The 20,899-nt window shown below is 35.7% G+C and overlaps 1 protein-coding gene across 1 annotated transcript in view; it reads left to right on the top strand.

The window, feature by feature from the left end:
• The window catches only part of LRP1B (LDL receptor related protein 1B), a 1,816,022-nt gene that overhangs the window by 723,955 nt on the left and 1,071,168 nt on the right, over positions 1-20,899 (top strand). The window lies entirely within an intron of this gene.

The raw sequence follows: 20,899 nt of genomic DNA, 5'->3' as shown, positions 1-20,899 counted from the left end.
TGCTCTAAAATGCAGTATTTTCCAAAGTGTTGAGAACTATTGTTTTGGGGATCCAAACAAGAGAAATATACTGGGTAATTCTAGTACAGTGTGGCCTAGCATTTTGTTTAACCCCTGACAAATTTGAAATAAAGTCTTTTCTCAGATTTTTAAATGCTCAATAAAAATACAAATGTCAAAACAAATTTTTTTCCAATTTTAATCAAGTTCTGCCCCAAATGAAGATGACAGTTGTTTTGATTTTATTTTAACCTAATCGCTTGCATTTGACTCTTTCTGGAAGCACTGAATTATGCTGATCCTGAAGAAGATTCCTGAGTCCCATCCGGATTAGCCTGCTGTAGGCAACCCCAATGTAACTATACTAACTGATAATTTATTCATTTCTGTCTCAAGCTGTGCTATTATGTATTCAGCATTATTTCAGTTTGATGATAACCTAGAGACAATTAACTCTACATATTTTTTTTCAGCTAGAATATCAGTATTAACTTATTATCACATCTATACTCTCAAATCTACATTTTCAGAATAAGTAAATTCATCTGACATGCAAAACATCACTCCAAAGCTAAAATGCACAACAAATCCATATGTTCGATTCTTAGAACTTGTTTTTAGTCTTTCTTTCCTCCTACACATTCCAGTTCTCACTCTGTCTACTTTTTTTTAGGATTATTATTTTGGGAATTAACTGTAACTTTTGTAAAATACCTTGAAGTGTACATGGCAATAGAAAAGCAGGAAAAACAAAACTGATTTTACTTAAAGTAACTGCTACCATCCTCATCCCATCAAAGAAATTTATTTTAAAAAGTATTAAAATTTCAAACAAGACTCTATTTTGAAAACTAGCCTCAGGTCTACAATGCTGAATGCTATTGATTGGGGCTTTGAACAATTAATCACCTATATGTTTGCGATGAATCGGGAGTGGGTAATTGTATTGACAAGTAATTTACTTCTTATGACCTAATGATTTAGACACATCTGGGACCCTGACTTTGTTTTCATACAACAATGTTCACATTATATAGATTACCTTAAGGATTTGGAGATCCAGAAATGCAAAAGAGTAAGAATGTCTTCTCATTTCGTGAAAGGGTTATAAAATGCACTGTATTCCTATTTTAAGCCAGTAATTCTTAGAATGGAATTAGATTTAGGACAGCATAACTGTGGTTACCCCTGAGGTGCAGTTGGCAGAGATGTTTATAGTATATGTATACAGCACCGTGAAATGAAACAAAGACACACTCAAAATGATCTTTGAGAATCCTGAATTAGCCATATCATAAAAGCTCTTTACTTAAGCATTCCAAATTTAAAATAGATTTTTACAGCAAGTAGTGGAATTAGGGATTTTGAAAGATTCTGAAATTAGTATCATAATAGATTAGCAGCTCCTGAAAAATTTTAGGTTCAAAATATATCTAAGCCATTGTCTCATTGAAGTAAATAACAGTTCATTCCAGTATTCCATGAATCACTAAATGATTGTTTTGAACTCTAGGTAAAATCCCAAACTCCTTTTATGTATTAATAAAATTTCTGAGAAAGATGGAAGCTGACTTTAGCCCTCATGTAAAATGTAGCCTCGCATAGACAAAATGACCAGAATTTCATATTCATAAAATAAAGATTATATGCTCTTACTAAGGGGATTTTTTGTAAAACTCAAATGGTTGAATTAAACAGGGAGGAAAATAAATCACATTGTTTTTTTATTTAGTGTTTCAATTTAGATGCCCCTATTTAGAAATGCAAAATAAAGACTGCTATAATTTATTCTAAAATATTTTAAGCAACTAAGTCTACTAAAACTTATTAGAAATAAACGCGATCAGGGTCACATTAGTTTAATGGATGCATCTGTTTCCCAACTAGACAAAAGCTTATTATTTATTTATTTAGCTAGCTATTTTTAGTTTTAAGACAGAATCTTCACAGTGAGCCTCAATACATTTTCCTCTGTATTTAATTCTATAGGGCTCAGAAATGAGTTTATTCACACTATTGTTGCCTGAAATCTTTGGAAATGAAGGCACATATCTCTTATCCAGTGTCTTCATTCTAAGAAGCAGCTAGTAAGTTGCCCCTTTCCTCCCCATTTCATACGTAGAATTTAGATAACTAATACACTGAAAGTCCTCCAGCAAAGCAGAGAGGACTTAAAAAAATAAGGCTGGAGTCCTTGTAACATATGCTAGTACCAAGTATTTTTCTCCACTGTCTGAACATATGGCAAAGAAATTCATTATGAGCAATAAAAAATATCTCCAAAGCCAAGAGAGTTGCCAAGTTGATACTTAACTGAGGACATACATATTTAGAAATCCATGGTTGTCTTTCTCATCACAAAATAGAATAAAATAATAATGACAATGTGAGAATAACTGCCAGGCTCTGAAAGGTAAAGTACTAGCGGGGATGCTTGCATAGTTAGCAGAAGCAAATACAGTGTAACACTGGCAGGCACCTTGGCGACAGACATTGACCATCTGCTCCACACAGACCTCCAGAAGACCATCCTGCCTTGTGATGGATAGATGTGGTGTTTGCAGTATTCTGACAAACCCAGTAATGCAGGCCATTTTTTTATCAATAAAAATAATAACAAGAGGTCTAGATATTTTAGTACTAACTATCGCAATATTCTGTATAGAAGATTTGTTTTATTCTATAACCATATTTGTAGGAGAGTAATAACGATATCAGTGACTAGCATTGTTGATAATGACATCGACATTTGTGGCATTTTTTTCACCCCAAGGATGTTATAAAGTAGCTAGTTACATAATAGTTGCAAGCAGATAATGAAACTAATCTCAGAAGTATTATCTGAAAGCATCTCGGTAGAAATTAAAACGTGATTATAAATCTGTGCTTTAATGTTAGTAAGGGGCTACTTTGTCACCTTTTATGGGCTTGCCAGACAGGTCACAGGATGCTGCAAAACATTGTGCATTTGTAAATCTAATTGCTAATTTTCAAAAACGTGATACCAGGAAAGCATTCTCTCCAAATTGAAATAGGATAAAAGTGATAAAAATAAGTTAAGAGTATTGAAAGAATGCAGATCTGACCGAGTGAAGCATTTAGTGGAACAGTGGCATGTGAGACTTGATAATTAAATGTGGAGTACAGTATGGAGGTCAGAGATGCCAGGCTATGGAATTTGGCCTTGGTACTAGGAAGCCAAGGGGAACCATTGGAACATTTATGTACAGAGAAGAGATGAAATTCAATATTTTAATGTAAATACTGAAAATTTACATGAAGGTATTCAAACCATTATATTCAAACCAAAAGTGATAGTGGTTTTTATTTTAAATAAAAAGATTATATTAAGGAATTTAGCTTTTACAGTACTACAGAAAGCTTAGTGTCTGGGCCGCTGGGGCCATTGTGAAGATGGACTGCAGTATTTAGGTCCAAGACTTGGCTCAGGTGTCTAATCTCCATCATTTATTCATTTGACCATCTTAAGCTAGTTATACACCTTATTTCTGAAGCTTGGCTTTCTTGTCATTTAATTCATGAAAATAATGCTTAAACCCGAAATTGACGTAAGGATTAACAGAAGATAACATAGGTCAAATGTCTAACAGTCTCTCACACATAGCAGGCAGTTAGTAAAGGGTAGTTTTTTTTATTACTGTATTATTACTGCAACTGTGTATCAGTCATTCTTGTTCTTTGTACATCGTCTGCATTAACTACTACAGTGTTGTGGGTTCTGAAGTCAGACAGACCCGGTTCATTTCCTAGCTTTGCGAACTACCAGAGGTGTGTGTGTAAATAAGCCACTTCTAAGCACCGATTTCTTTGCCTATAAATGAGAAAATTAATAATGCGTATTTCACAGAAGTGAGCTGAGGATTCAATGAGAAAATGCCTTTAAAAGCACTTGTACAGCTGTTACTAACATTGTTTTAGATAGTCCTTCCTGTATACCTGCTCCTTAGCTTACAATAGATGTGTTTTTATACATTGGCCATACTTTCAATTCAGTTGTCTTATTCGTGTTGAGCAACACCATAAGACAATTTTTTTTTTTTTTAAACAGTTGACATTTTGCCCAGCCTGTGAGGCTCAGTGGTTGAGCATCTACCCATGCACCTCAGAGGTCGCAGGTTCAATTCCCAGTCAGGGCACATGCCCAGGTTGTGGGCCCGATGCCCAGTGTGGGGCATGCAGGAGGGGGCCAATCAATGTTTTCTCTCATCGATGTTTTTATCTCTCTCTCCCTCTCCTTTACTCTCTCTCTAAAACCAATAAAGAAAAACAATTAAAAAACAACAACAACAATTGAAAGTCCTATTGTAGTTGACATTAGGACTTTAAAACTTTTAAATGGATAAATATTATTCACTGGATTTATTTGTATTCTCTTTATCCCTAAAATAAATTATTTGGAATCTCCACTTTTCATTTAGTGCTTCTTCTCAGGATTTTTTTCGGGTCCATACCTTCATTTGTTTATTTATGTAACATATATTGATCAAGTAGCCTCTATCACTAAGGTTGCACATAAGGAGATATAATGCAGAACGGATTAGATATGTCCCCATTCTTCAGTGGTGTTCAGTTTAATTTTGAAGTGTAAGTATTGGTCTATGTTTATACCTTCTCAACTAGACTTTAAGTCATATATATATATATATATATATATATATATATATATATATATAAAATCTCCACCAGAATGCAGCACAATGTCAGAGATCCGTTAGCCATTAATGTTTGAATTAGTATTTTATTAATAGCATGTGCAAATTATTCATATAAGAAGACTCGTATGTAGAAATTCACTTATTAGCATCATCTTAAAATATAGGAATAAAAAATCCAAAATGTCTTTTGACCTAGTACAAGTTTGTTTTTTATTTCTATTTGCCCATTGACTTAGTTTCCTTTAATGCATTACTCCAAAATTGTCAATTTTTTTTTTCTAAATTTCAAATTTGGCCCCATATTTTACTGGAGATACCAAGAGCTGCATTTATAATTTCTAGTATTAAAGAAGAGAAATAATTATCTTAGTAAAATGAAGCCAAATGAAATAGATATATAAGTAATAATAGACTATACACAGTCATATGTTGTCACTAATTTTAGCTAAGGGAAATACCTAAATATGAAGGAAAACAAATAATTTTATTAAATTTTTCTCCATGGTACAACTACTCTGAAAATGTATCGAAATCCTATCTATGTGACATTCAAAAGAAAAACAAAGTTACATTTCCAAATTATCTTTTTTCTACACAAGTTAGTGTCTACATAATAGAATTATATGTCTTATTTGTATGTCTGGCCTGCACATTTGTGTTTTATTCAAAGATATTTTATGTCTACTCTAAATGTGCCCATTAACACAGTGTTAATTTGTGTTAACTTTAATGTGAATATGATATACCAACTTATTTCCCTATCCAGCATTTATCAAAATGCCAGCTGAGCAAATAATATTTATGAAAGAGCAAACAAATCTACAAATTTTATTCTTGAATAATGTCAGTTCATCAGAGAGTAACAGTGATAATCGATTTTAGCTTAGTCCTTCATTGAAATGTCTCCATGTTATTATAACTAAGTCTTATCATTGGCTTTGTCTATAGCCACTAAAAGTAATGTTTCATTAGTTATGACAATTGCTTCAAAATATTGCCCACATCATCACTTGATAATCCCACTAACAATGTGAGAAATTTAATTTAAGATTCTATTCAAAAGAAAGCTTTCCTTAGGCCCTTGTGTGCTTTCTATTTTTGATAATGAGGATTAAATAATAGACAATGTGTCCTTTTTCACACTGCTACAAGGAAGATCAACCCCAACTTGAAGGTCAACTGTAGTAATTATGTTAGCTATTCCGTATTTGTTCTGTGTGTTTGTTTTTTTTTTTATGGACCCTAACTTCATATATATATAAATATATATATATTTTTTTACAGAGAGGAAGGGAGAGAGAGAGATATAGAAATATTGATGTGAGAGAGAAACATCAATTGGCTTTTGCCTACACACCCCCACTGGGGATGGAGCCCACAACTTGGCTATGTGTCCTGACCGGGAATTGAACCAGTCCATGGGGGGAACACTCAGTCCACTGAGCCACACCGGCTAGGCAGGATCCTACCTTTTCATACTGAATTATATTTTATTTCTATTTCATTATATGGGAATATAAAAATGCATTCAGTCATTTTTCAGTTTATAAAGTTAACCAAAATAATCATAAAAATAGTAGCCTTAAGGATTTCAGCCTCCAGAATAATTGTATCACTAATGAATACCATAGAGTTTTTCCCAGATTATTCTCCCAATTAAAAGAAGAGGAAGCTGAAGAATGCAACAGTTATACAACTTGCCTAAGGACACACACACCTTTCCCTAGCAACTGCATCCTTGAATTCTGAAGAACACAATCACTGAGGGGAAAAAAAATAAAAGAATATAAAGCACTATTAAATAATCAAATAAAAATATTTTATCAGTACAAATAAATAAATTTAAATCGCTTTAAATTGTTCTAAATACTTCAGAAATCACCAGGTTTATTTCTCTTACATGGTTCCTCCACTTCTCTGATGCTTACACGTTGACATTCTAAAAAAAACTATCCTTCCTTAGTGCAGTATTATTTACTCTCGTCTGTTTTGTTTTTTATTCTGTCTTAAAACTTCAGGTTTTCTTTCCTCCTCTTACCACATAAGCCTAGAAGTTGTGTAGCTGTCCTTTAAGAATTTACTCAAAGGTCTTTCCTCTATGGAGGCATTCATCCTCAGCCCAGGCCATGAGGCTCTTTGTGGCCTCATGGTATCTTAGGCATTTCTATATGAGTATTTATTCAAATGCATTGTGACTAATCATTTAATGTCCATATCCCTAGGCAGCCTGTAATGTAAGTTCCTCCCTTGACTGCAGAGATTGGGTCTTGTCTTGAATTAATTCACTTTCTCATAAACAGCGTTTTGGACTTAGATGACAAATATTAAAGATTGATGCCTAGTATGTAAATACTGTTATCCCGGAATACAAGGCAGAATTTGGATTCTTTTTCAGTTGTCTAAGTTTAAAGCGCAAACTTTACAACGGAAAAAGAAGGTAAATTTGTGCATTTATACCAATTATCCAGCTCCTAAATTCCTCATAACATATGCTGACATTGATACATCATTTAGTATTCGAATCATAGACATTGTAATGACCATGACTATTGCAGTTTAGACACTCTGAACATCTGGGGGGAGTCCACCCCTCAGGGCCGTGCTGTGTGGAAACAGATGTCGAGGTTTACATGCATACAATCAGGAGACAGTCACAATTTCTTTTTTTTAAACACATTTTAAACAATTATTGTGATAAAAAGAAGGTCTCAATTTCTATTATGAACCTGATTTATAGGGTTTTCTATGAGAGTAGTTTTAAATCACAAATGCCTGCCAGTGGCAAAGAATATTTATTTAAAAGAAAGGTTCATCCATTTTCACGATCTTTTCAGACTAAAAGTGAGTGATTTTACTTGAGAAGTCCTGAAATTGCCATAATTATGTAAACATACGTATATATTTTTTAGAAGCATCAGTGGATGCTGTTTAAAAGTAAAATTTAGGTTTTACATGAGGTGGTTTCCTGTCATTATGCAGTTAAAAATAAAGAACCTTGCCTGATAAGCTGAGATTTATATTTCAATTATTGTTCAATATTTAAAGGTGGTCATCATAACTTATAAATCAAGTCAGGGACATAGTACACCCAGACTAAAAATGTACATGAAATTATTTTTCTGAATACAATAGTTAAGACAAAAGATAAGGTTCATAGTAAGGATTGGGTATTTTAAAGGAGCTAAAACTACTAGTTTATACATGTAAAAATGAACACAATATAACTCTTAATGTTTTGGTATTTTTGAGAAAACAAGACTATAGAATATTTGCCAGGAAAAAAAAAATGTATATGAGACACCTGTTCCCTTTATTTTGTATTAACTCTGTGTGCAGTGGGCATCTTCACTGCTGTCACATAACACTTGCTCTTCTAGCTTCACTCTTCACAGCTTCTCTTCCAAACTAGAGAATAATTCGTGCTGTTAATTTTTTAAAAGTTTCTCAGCCCTCCCAAGTCAAGCCGGAGCTCAATGAATTTGTGTTACAGTTGTCCTTTTCTTTTGATTGAATAAATAAGTATACTCACAGCAGGAAAGGCAGGAAGACAGTGAGGGAATAATTACTTTTTGAAAAGAAGAGAAATAGAGATACAATGTTTATTTTGTGTAATTCACAGTCAGGAAACATAGGGTCTGGGAGATTTTCACTGGGCAAAATTGTTAATTCGGTCTGGGAATTGACTGAGAATAAATAAGTTTAGGCAGGGGACACTAAAAAAAAAGTGGTACATTTATCTGATAAGGCTGAACAAGGCAGCGCTGTCAACCTCCTTTGTGGCTTGTGGTGATATAATCAACTGAGATTTCAATGTTGTTAGAGTTTTATAAGCTCTTCCTTAACCTTGATTCTAATAATCTCCTTCAGAACGATGTGTGTGTGTGTGTGTTGCTGGTTTTGAAATTTAATATAGAAATTTAGTCTATGTGCTTTTTTTATTGACCTCACAGTGTTTACCCAATATAATCTTACATAGGGTTGATTTTTTTTTTTTTTTTTTTTCAAAATTGGTGCTATATAGAAGCCTTGCCCAGTACTATTCTAGGAGATTTTGTGTCATAACTAGAAATCAAAACTCATGCTGCCCCCGAAGACGTCAATCTGAATCTGTTCAGAGGAACAGCAGAGACCCTTGTGAAACAGAATTTGGCTGATGAGCACTTGTCTGTGGAGAATTAGGGAGTCTCCCTGGGGCTGGCACTGTGTGCCCCAGCCTAATGCCGGTGCTGACCTTTCACTGAGATCACATGACTTGGCAGATTGAAGATCCTCCTCTTCCCAGAGCATAGACTGATCTCACTAAATCCTTCTAAGAGGGAGAATTTGTTACCAGCCTTCTCATGTTGACACCATGACTCATAAACCAATGCTGAGATTAAAGTCTCAAAATAAACCCCCTCTTTGGGCCTGCTCATGTTTGTGTGCCACTGATCTGGTTTCCAACAGATGTCTTTGTGCTGTTACTAACCACAGAAGTTACGCAGAGCCAGATCATTGGGTCATCTGGTCTCTCCCTTTCCCACCCTCAGCGCACTGTTCCTATGAGTGATGACCTTCATATGTGAAGACAGTGCCGACATTGGAACAGACTAGACTGGCAGGGCTCGCAAGTCAAGCAGGATGACTGTATTATACCACCTGAATCTGCTCACTCATTCCTTGCATTCCAACAGCCTATTAAAAACAAACAAACAAACAAAAAAAAAACAATGTGTTCTTCAGAACTCCTACTTATTAAAAACAACTCCAGTCCTTAAAGTGCAAATAATTTCTTCGTCCAAAATTATATGTGGAATACCTATGGTAAACAATTAATACATGTCTGAAAATAATATTGAAAACTTTCTGTGTAATAGTCTAAGTAATACAGACTATTTAAAACATATTCAAGAAACTGGGCTATCGCCCTGGCCGGTTTGGCTCAGCGGTTAGAGCATTGGCCTGTGGTCCAGAGAGACCTGGGTTTGGTTCCCACTAAGGGTGTGTACCTCGGTTGCAGTTTGTCCCCGGCCCTGTTTGGGTTGTGTGGGTGGGAGCCACTCCATGTGCCCCTTTCACTTCAATGTTTCTCTCTCTCTCTCTCTCTCTCTCTCCCTCCCTCCCCCTCCCCCACCCTCTCCCTCCCACTCTCCCTCTCCCTCCCACTCTATCTGAACAAAAAAAATGAAAAAATGTCCTCAGATGAGGATAAAAAAAAGAAAAAAGAAAGAAAAAGAAACTGGGCTATTGTTAGTAACCCATACTGCAGATTTTCCCTGAGACAGTAGCTTAACCTATTATTCAGAGGTCATGATAATGTTACTGAACTCAAAGGATTCACCACTTGGGGTGCTCTATTGAAGGACACTGTGCAGCTGTATAAAACAAAGATCTCTTACCCTTTGAGATGACATGGAGGGACCTGGAGAGTATTATGCTAAGCGAAATAAGCCAATCAGAGAAAGACACATTCCACATGATCTCACTTATTTGTGGAATATAATGAACAAAAAAAGCTGGTGAACAAAACAGACCTGGAGACGTAAAAAAGAGTATTGTTTAGACTGACAAACCTCATAGAGAGGGGCAGGGGGGATGGATGAAATAAACCAAAGAATTTATATGTATGTGTGTGTAACCAATAGATATAGATAACAATGCTTGGTCAGGGGCAGGATAGGGAGGAGGGTATGGTGGGGGGGGAGGAGAAACATCTGTAACAAAAATAAATCAACTAAAAAAAAAAAAAGAATGAGATGTGGTTGTTGCAAGGTAGGTAGCTTTATTTACTTGCAGCAAGTAAAGGAGACAGGTGACATATAGCCACAACTCTGTCTCCAGAAGAGAGGTTTAGCCATTGCTTAGATATATAATTTGGTCAATTAAGTGTTGATTTCTTTGCAGTTGGCTACATTTATTCAATTGAGTTCCTGTCAAGCTGTCCTGTTTATAGCTGGTCTGCAAAATACTGTGCTATATTTAACATTTAGCAAGAATAACATTTAGTAATAATATTTATAACTGCCCAGACCTTGGGACCTTTGTACTATCTAGCAATAGCTTTCAGGTAGCTTTTAGGTATCTAGACACGATGGTGAACTCTGCAAACACTGAGATATGATAATTGGATCTGACAAAAATATTAGCCTAAAATTACAAACTTTAAAACCCTATCTGGTGTACACATTTATATGTATTATTATTGAGGCTATAATTCATCCTCTGTTTAATTGTGTCTTAAAAATACTAGCTAATGAGCCTGGCGGGTATGGCTTAGTGGTTGAGCATGAACCCATGCACCAAGAGGTCACCAGTTTGATTCCCAGTCATGGTATATTCCCTCTCCCTTCCTCTCTCCCTAAAAAAAACAAAACAAAACAAAAAAAAAACTGGCTAATGAGAATATACACTCTCATGATTTTGTACATCTATTTAAAGATAATGTTTAGTTTCTGTTTCAAAATTAATACCTTTTGTTTACATTTTATAATATATCTAAAAAGTTAATATACTATGTACTTGTATACTTTAAAAATAAATACACTTATATCCTAATAGGGGATCATGATCAAAATGGTGTTTTGGAAACCATTAATCTAGCCCTATGCTGTCCAATATGATATCTACTGGCCACTTGTGACTATATGTACAGTTAAATTAACTAAAATTAACATTCACTTCTTCAGTCACACTAGCTATATTTAAAATGCTCATTAGCCATCTGTGGATAATTGCTAGTATGTTGGGCAGCATAGATACAGGACATTTTCTTCCTTCATCTCTGAAATTTTTAATGAATAGCATTGGTAGACAATACACAGCATTTTCTGCCCTTATAACTACAGAAACATATGCAGAGAGAGTGTTTGTTGCTATGTTTAATTTAAAAAGGGCAAAACCAGAATTACTTCACAGAATTCGGTTTTGAAACGATTTGTTTCACATTCATGTTTTAAATGACAACTTATTTTAAAAATATGCAAACAATAATTTTTTAAAGGGGTTAAAGTTGGAAACAAGAAAGCAAAATTGTTTTGAATGAAATCAACAAAAATGCTGTTAGTCCATTTGAAGACTGGCTGGAACTCATAGTAACTTCAACACATTGATAGTAAAGAAACAGATGAGTTTAATAAAGAAAAAACTATTTCCATGAGTCACTTGTTCATTTTGTTTTGTTTTTTTTCTTTCCACTAAAGGTTCCAGAATTGGGAACAATATATAACTAGAAGGTAATACCTATAATGCAGCTTCAGATTTGGTTAGGAACTTCAGGAGAGTAAAAACCAAAAGAAGTCACGGTCAGTTGCATAATTATCATTATTGGGGAAAAAAAGGAGAGAAAGAGGTGGGGGGAGAAAGCAGACAGTAAAAGAAAGACAGATTTCCCTAATTGCTTAAAGGTATTTCGGGCTTGGTGTGGTGCCATTATATAGGAAGCATTTAGAGAAAAGGTTGACAGTGTTCTCAAAACAACTACAAAGGTATTTCATAAAATGTCACCATTACAAGCTCATTGGTAATACTAAAATGCAATTCACTGTAAGTATAGTGAGTATAGTATTCCATGAAAGGAAAATAAAAGATACAAAATATATTTAGCTATAAACAATAATTTGATTATTATGCCTCAAAAAACTGTAGTAGATAATAAGCTAGCAAATCTTTCAAATATCAAATTATGATTTGAAATTTATTTGTGCATTTACCTCTATGTTGAATATCCAACACAAAATTTTCTAACTGGATAGGATTATATGTTTCTAGGTACTTTATTTTTTTATTTATTAATTTTTTATCCTCACCTGAGGATATTTTTCCATTTTTTGTTCAGATAGAGTGGGAGGGAGAGAGAGAAAGAGAGAGAGAGAGAGAGACATTGGTGTGAAAGAGACACATAGAGTGGTTGCTTCCTGCACGACCCAACCAGGGCCGGGGACAAACTGCAACCAAGGTATGTGCACTTAGGGGGACCCGAACCCCGGTCTCTCTCGACCGCAGGCCGACGCTCTAACCGCTGAACCAAACCAGCCAGGGCTGTATCTAGGTACTTTAAAAAAGAGATCTGAGCCCAGCTTGTGTGGCTCAGTGGGTGGGATTGATCCATGCACCAAGAGGTCACCAGTTTGATTCCTGGTCAGGGCACATGCCCAGACTGTGGGCCAAATCCCCAGTGAGGAGCTTGCAGGAGGCAACCAATCAATGTTCTCTCTCATCGATGTTTCTATCTCTCTCTCTTCCCCTCTCCCTTCCCCCCTCTCTCTCAAATCAATAAAGAAAGAAAAAAAGAGAGAGATCTGAGGATATCTAAATCCTGTCTGTACTGTTCAACAGGACAGTCCAGGTAAAGGAAGGGAAGCACATTCAAAGTAACAATGATTTTGTTGATATTAAAGAAATTACATCATTGAAGGCTACTATATATTTTCACAGATACTGCTCAAAAATGATTTCATTGTTACATGTTTGTGGAATATATACACGACCTAAAGTTTTTCTAGAAATGGAGTGCTTCTTTGGAGATTTTATACACACACACACACACACACACATACATATATATATATATATATATAGTATTATTTATAGATAATTCTTTTGAATTACTTATTCTGAAGTAATGTACAGATTATTTTAATACATAATATGTATATAAATCTATATTAAATTATGTTTCATGATATATGTAATTTAATATCTATTAAATTGCATTTATATTTTCAAAGTCTTTAGTATTTAGAATATGTATAGATTTATATTTATGTATAACAATATGCATGGAATATAATATATAAAATACATAGAATTATATATTAAATCACATATTAATATTACATATTTTGAACGTGCTTCTCTTTTTTTACTCAGGGACTGTCCTATAGAACAATAGTTTAAAGACAGAATCTAATTTATCTTATTAAACCAATATTTGAAAAGTATAATTTCCCCCCCAACTCTTTAGTTATCTGAACATATATACAATTTAATATATATCAAATTGCTCATATTTTAAAAGTATTTTGTATTTAGAAGGAGATTTAAAGAAATATGTTGCATAAGTGAAAAACACAACTCCGTCTTTTCAAGGGTTAAAACATCTAATGTAAGCCCAGTTGAATAAGACAATCTTAAAAGGCCCATTTAGAAAATTTGATGTACAAAAAGGTTGAAATACATACTCTTCAATACAGTGTATTGAGATTACATACCAAAATTTAAGAATATATAGATTTTTGTTATCTAGGTTGATTAAAGTAGGAAAAGGCAAGGTTCAGTTGATAAGGCTTTACATTTTTTTCTCATCCTATGATTTATGCAATTTAGTTTTAATAATGTAAACATCTGAATAATTCTTTTGAATTATTCTTTTGAATTAATTATTCTGAAGTAATGTACAGATTTTTACTTATTTTTTTATTGTTCTAGATTTAAATTTGTGTTCAATTTGATTATTTATTAAATTTTTTGTATCAGATTTCAAATATTTAGAAATGTAACCTTTAGAAATGTATCCTGTATGTTTTAGAAAATGTATCTAAAAACAGATTCTAAACAATTTCTACTCTAATATGTCTTGGAAGAGTTATAAGAAAAATGTAAAGGGTTATCATGATATAATAATGGTAGAGGTCTAAAAATAAGTAAACAGTAAAAATAAAGCATTAAATTTTGTGTGACTAGAAATTCTGAGATAAAATTAAGTACAACTTTAACAAAATTCTACATTGATTCCTACGTGATGTATTTTGGACCCCTGAATTCACTCTTTCTGAAACTGAAAAAGAGGATTCTTAATTACTTGAAGAAAACATAAATCTTTATTTTTAGTCTTATTCTTAAAAATTATTTCACTTATGATAATTATTTTTAGTGCTAACATCTGAAAATTAGGTAGTAGTTTATTAGAGCATATTTTCTGTCTTGATTGGAGATGGTATTCACTCAAAGGAGATGGTGGGCTGTATGAAATTAAATATATTTTAATTCAGGTGTTAAATGTATTTTAAATAACTTTTGCTCCTATTCGGACAGTTTTTTTGTTTTTTTTCTGTTTGTTTTGGTTTGGTTTATTAAGGGATGTGGGGACTGGTCCTGAGTTCATTTCAGTTTATGGTTCCTAAGGAACGATTTGATATTGTTAGCGTCTTGGAGAGTAATCAACAACATAATGCTGATTATATTACTAAGCACTTTGTGTTATTCTTAAAAACATTATTTTTTTTAATTACAGCTGATATTAAATATTATTTTATATCAGTTTCAAATATATAGCATAGTGGATAGATTTTTCGTAACTTAGGAAGTGATTCCCCCTGATAAGTCTAATACCCACCTGGCGCCATACATAATAATTACAATATTACTGACTATATTCTCTGCTCTGTACTTTACAAACCTGTGACTATTTTGTAACTGCCAATTTGTACTTTTTAATCCCTTCATCTTTATTACCCATTCCTCTAATTTTATTCCCATCTGGCAACCATCATCTTGTCCTCTGTATCTATGAGTTCGTTTTGTTTTGTTCTATTGTGTTCATCTGGTTCAGAACTTTTTTAGAGAGGAGATTTTTGATTATTGATTTGATTTTGTTATCAGTTATCAGTCCGTTTAGACTTTCTATTTCTTCTTGATCTAGTCTTGGAAGATTGTGTGTTTCTAGGAATTTATCCATTTTATCCAGGTTCTCCAATTTGTTAACATATAATTGTTCAAAGTATTTTCTTAGAATCTTTTATATTTCTGTGGTTTCCGTTGTCACTCCTCTTTTATTTCTGATTTTATTTATTTGAGTCCTTTTTCTTTTTTGATAAGGCTGGTTAAAGATTTATTAATTTTGTTAATCTTACAACTTTTCAAAGAACCAGCTCTTGGTTTTATTGATTTTTTTATATTATTCTATTAAACATTATTTCATTGACCTCCACTCTGATTTTTATTATTTTCTTCTTTCTAATTCTTTGGGGCTTTGTTTGTTCTTTGTTTCCTAGTTCCTTTAGGTATGAGGTTAAATTATTTATTTAATTTTTGTTTGTTTGTTTGTTTCCTAAGGTAGGTTTGTACTGCTTTCTCATTCAGGACTGCTTTAGCTGTGTCCAATAGATTCTGTGTTGTTATGTATTCATTTTCATTTGTCTCAAGGTGTCTTTTGATTTCTTCCTTGATCTCATTGTTAACCTATTCATTGTTTATGAGCATGTTATTAACCTCTACGTGTTTGTGTTTTTCAGTTTTCTTGTAATAAATTTCTAGTCTCTTACCATTGTGATTGGATAAGATACTTGATATAATTTTAATCTTAAACCTATTGAGATTTGTTTTGTGGCCTAACATGTGGTCTATCTTGGAAAATGTTCTCTGTGTTCTTGAAAATAATGTATATCCTGCTGCTTTGTGTTGAAATGCTCTACAAAAATATCAATTAAATTCATTTCATCTAATATGTTATTTAAGGCCACTATTTCCTAGTTGACTTTCTGTCTGGATGATCTATTTACTGATGTCAGTGGGGTGTTAAAGTCTCCTGCTATTACTCTCTTCTATGTTCATCAATATTTGCTTTTTATATCTAGGTGCTCCTATGTTAAGCATATAAATGTTTACAAGGGTTATATCCTCTTGTTAGATTCATACCTTTATCATTATAAAATGTCCTCTGTGCCTCTTGTTATATCCTTTGTGTTAAAGTTTATGTTGTCTGACATAAGGATTGTTATCTGAGCCTTTTTTATTAATCATTTTTATTTGAAATAAATATTTTTTTCTATCCCTTTACTTTTAGTCTCTATGTGTCTTTTCTCTGTCTTTTTTTTTTTTTTTTAATTCTCACCTGAGGACACTTTTGCATTTATCTTCAGATAGAACGGGAGGGAGAGAGAGAGAGAAACATCGACATGAGAGACACATCGAGTGGCTGCCACCCATATGACCCTAAATGGGGCTGGGGACAAACTGCAACTGAGGTACGTGCCCTTAGCAGGAACCAAACCCGGGACTCTCTAATTAATAGGTGGGCACTCTAACCACTGAGCAAGACTGGCCAGGGCTCTGTGTGTCTTTTGATATGAACTGAGTCTCTTGTAAGTAGCATATGTATGGGTCTTCTTTTCTAATCCATTAAGCACCTCCATGCTTTTTGATTGAAGCATTTAATCCATTTACTTTTAAAGTAATTTTTTTTTTTTTTATCATCCTCACCCGAGGATATTTTTCCATTTTTTGTACAGATAGAGTGGGAGGGAGAGAGGGGAAGGGAGAGAGAGAAACATCGACGTGAAGGGACACATCGAGTGGCTGCCACCTGCTCGACCAACCAGGGCCGGGGACTAACTGCAACCGAAGTACGTGCCCTTAGCGGGAACCAAACCCTGGTCTCTCCGGACCGCAGGCCAACACTCTAACCGCTGAGCCAAACTGGCCAGGGCCAAAGTAATTATTGATAGGTATGTAATTATTGCCATTTTATTATTTATATTTTTATCTTCTCTTTGTTCTTCTCCTTCTCCTCTTCCTCCTCCTTCTACTTCAAAAATTTTCTTTGGCATTTCTTGTAATACTGATTTGGTGGTGATGAACTCCTTTAGCTTTTTGTTTGTGAAACTCTTTATCTCTCCTTCAACTCTAAATGATAACCTTGCTAGATACTGTAATCTTGGTTGTAGGTGTTTGCTCTTCATCTTTTTGAGTACGTTTGCCAATATTTCATGCCAGTCCCTACTGGGCTGCATTTTTTTAGAAATCAGCTGAAAGTGTTAGGGGAGCTTCCTTATATGTAACTATTTTTATTGTTTTTAATATTCTCTCCTTGTCTTTAACCTTGGGAATTTTAATTATGAGGTGCATTGGTGTGGATCTCTTTGAGTTCATTGTGTTTGGGACTCTCTGCACTTTCTGGACTTGTGTATATATTTCTGTCACCAGGTTAATTTCTCAGTCATTATTTATTTAAACAGGTTTTCAGTCCCTTGTTCCTCTCTTTTCTCCTTCTGGCACCACTATGATGCAAATGCTTTTACACTTGATGTTACACCAAATGTTCTTTGACTGTCCTCATTTTAGATTTTTTTTTCCTGTTCTGATTGGTGCGTTCTCTGCTATCTTGTCTTTTAAATCGCTGATTCACTCTCTTGCTTCATATAATCTGCTGTTGATTTTATCTAAGGTAGTATTTATTTCAGTTAGTGTATTATTTATTTCTGACTGGTTCATTTTTATGGTTTCTATCTCTTTGTCTAAGTTCCTCCTGAGTTCATTCATTCATTCCCTAAGTCTATTGAGCATCCTTGTTTTTATCATTGTTTTGAACTCTGTATGTGGTAGATTGCTTGCCTTCATATTACTTAGTTCTTTTTCTGGAGTTTTCTCCTATTCTTTCATGTGGGGCATATTTCTTGTCTCATTTTTGGTCCCTCCCCGTGTTAGTTTTGATATATTAGGTAGTTCTACTATATTTTCCTGTCTTGGCAGGGTGACATTAAATAGTATGTGTCCTGTGGTGCCCAGTGGTGCAATCTCCCTGTTCACCTGAGCTGGGTGTTCCAGGGGTGTCTTTTGTGTGGGTTTTGAGTATCTTACTGTTTTAGTTGAGCCTTGATTGCTGTTGGCATGTCAGTGGGTGGGATTAACCCTCAGGCCTACTAGCTGTAAGGACTATCCATGGCTACAGTGGATGAGCTGTGGTGCAATGGCTGATGCCATGTAGTGGGGCTCACTTTAGTGGAGCTTTGGTGCCTGCTATGTCCACTCTTTGGGTGTGTCACTTGTGGAGCTTATTGTGTGATAATCTGTTGTGGTCTCAAGCCAGCCACCAAGTATGTTGGTGTGGAATATCTTGAAAAGAACTCTAGTGGAGGCCAAGGTCACCTGCCACCTACGCCTGATGCAGGGCCACCTGGTAAGGGCTACAAATTAATCTGCATTGGTTGCTGCCTATGCTGGGCTTGGAGGTGGTTGGGAGAGTCTAGGCTGTGAACCGAGGCCAACTACCACTAGTGGCAGGCTTATAGCCACTTAACAGAATGCACAGATCACACTGAGACCATTTGCTGCTTATTTGGAGTTTGAGGACTTTTGAGAGATTTTAGAAAATTCTTTGGCATGACCCAAGGCCAGCCACTTGTGGGGAGTAGCTGCTAAATAGGTTCAGGTCGGTGCATGAGTGAATGGAGTGGGGTTTCAGGTAATGTTCAAGATGAAGTAAATGTTAGCCATGTGATTGAAGAGTCAGACTTGGCACCTGCACACACTGCCAGTAGTGTGGTGTGAGGGCTCAGCAAAGGGGCACTGCACCTGCCAACACTTCAGTCCTAGAGAGAGCTGCATGTTCAGCCTCAACCTGAAGCCAGACAGTTCAGTTCCTCCCTGAATGCTTCTTGTACCTTTGAGCTTCTGTCACTTTGCTGGAGCTTAGGGCAAGTGTTGGTGAAGGAGTGAGTCTGTGCCAGAGTCATCGAAGGGGCAGGTGCATCCACAGCAGGCCTCAGTATCACCTGGACAGAATTGCTGCTGGTCTTTACAGCCAGATGCAGTGGGGACTCCTCTTCCCGACAGTGGTGCTCCAGGCAGAGAGCCCAGTGTGGGGCTTGGACCCCTCACTCCTCAACGTTTACCTCCACTGCTGACATATCCCTTCAAATTTCTTTTTGGACTTATTTGTTTGATTATTTAAAACAAACGTCTGTGCACTATGTACCTGTCTGACTCCGAGGTGGGTGGATGGGCTGGGTGCCAAGCTGGGTTGGGGAGCAGAGGCAGCTAACTGGGGTGGGCAGGGGTCTCTATCTTCTCTTGGCCAGTGGGGCCAGCTTTGCCATTCCTGGTACTCAGCCCACTGCCACTAGGCATCCCCCTACCCAGCCCACAGTGGTGACTCCCCAGCACAGTATCAGGGTGAGGGGGCCTTTTCTAAAGAAAAATGAATAGGTACCTGAGGATGGGACCTAATCCACACCCCCCTCAGCACCAGATCTGCAACAGCCACTTTGCAAATTTGGTGTAAGAGCCGCTTCAGGAAGCCAGGTTCCAGAGGAGAGGGCTGTTGCATCTCTGACACCATGTCACTCCATTGGCCCTGGGAGGTGCGTGCAAAGCTAGGCGAGGGCAGAGTCCTGGATTGTTAATGGCCACACGTGGGTTTGGGTTAAGCCTGTTTGCTTCTTTGCTTTTCCTACTAGTCTTGATGTGGCTTCCTCTTTATACCCTCAATTATCAGAATTCTATTCAGCTAGCCATCACATAGTTGTCAAGGACTACTGTTCTATGATTTAGCTGGACTTTTGATGTACTCAAGGGAGACACAGGCACAGCCTTTACCTCCACTGCCATCTTGGCTGAAAGTCTTTCCTCTAACTTTGTATATAGTCTTTAATATTAGCATATTTTTCTATATTATGTGAAAAATGTTATTTCCAGCAAAGACGATGAATTATTTTTATTTTTTATTTTTTTTATCCTCACCCGAGGACATTCTTCCATTTTTTGTACAGACAGAGTGGGAGGGAGAGAGAGGAAGAGAGAGAGAGGGAAACATCGATGTGAAAGGGACACATCGAGTGGCTGCCACCCACACGACCAACCAGGGCCGGGGACAAACTGCAACTGAGGTACATGCCCTTAGCGGGAACCGAACTCGGGTCTCCCCGGACCGCAGGCGGATGCTCTAACCGCTGAGCCAAACCAGCCAGGGCGACGATGAATTATTGTAGCTGAAATATGTAATTTTGCTAACCCATAGAGAAAAAGGTATATCTCTACATAGCAATATTTAAGATAACTTTTTTTTTTCAATTACAGTTAGCATACAATATTGTATTACTTTTAGATATACAGCACAGTGATTAGGAATGTATATAACTTATGAATTCATCACCCTGATAAGTCTAGTACCCAGCTGACACCATACATTATTATTACAATATTATTGACTATATTTCCTATGTGGTACTTTACATCCCCATGACTCTTTTCATAACGGGCAATTTGTACTTTTGAATCCCTTCACCTTATTTACCCATCCTTCTAAACCCTTTCCATCAGCCGTCTATTAATCTGTTCTCTGTATCTATGAGTTTTTGTCTATTTTTTTTTTTTTTTATCCTCACCCGAGGATATTTTTCCATTTTTTGTACAGATAGAGTGGGAGGGAGAGAGAGGAAGGGAGAGAGAGAGAGAAACATCGACGTGAAGGGACACATCGAGTGGCTGCCACCCGCACGAACAACCAGGGCCGGGGACAAACTGCAACC

The sequence above is a fragment of the Molossus molossus genome, unplaced genomic scaffold, assembly GCF_014108415.1.
Source record: "Molossus molossus isolate mMolMol1 unplaced genomic scaffold, mMolMol1.p scaffold_m16_p_11, whole genome shotgun sequence".
Lineage (NCBI taxonomy): Eukaryota > Metazoa > Chordata > Mammalia > Chiroptera > Molossidae > Molossus > Molossus molossus.
The sequence above is the reverse complement of the archived record's forward strand: the minus strand, read 5'-3'. Positions and strand labels throughout refer to the sequence as shown.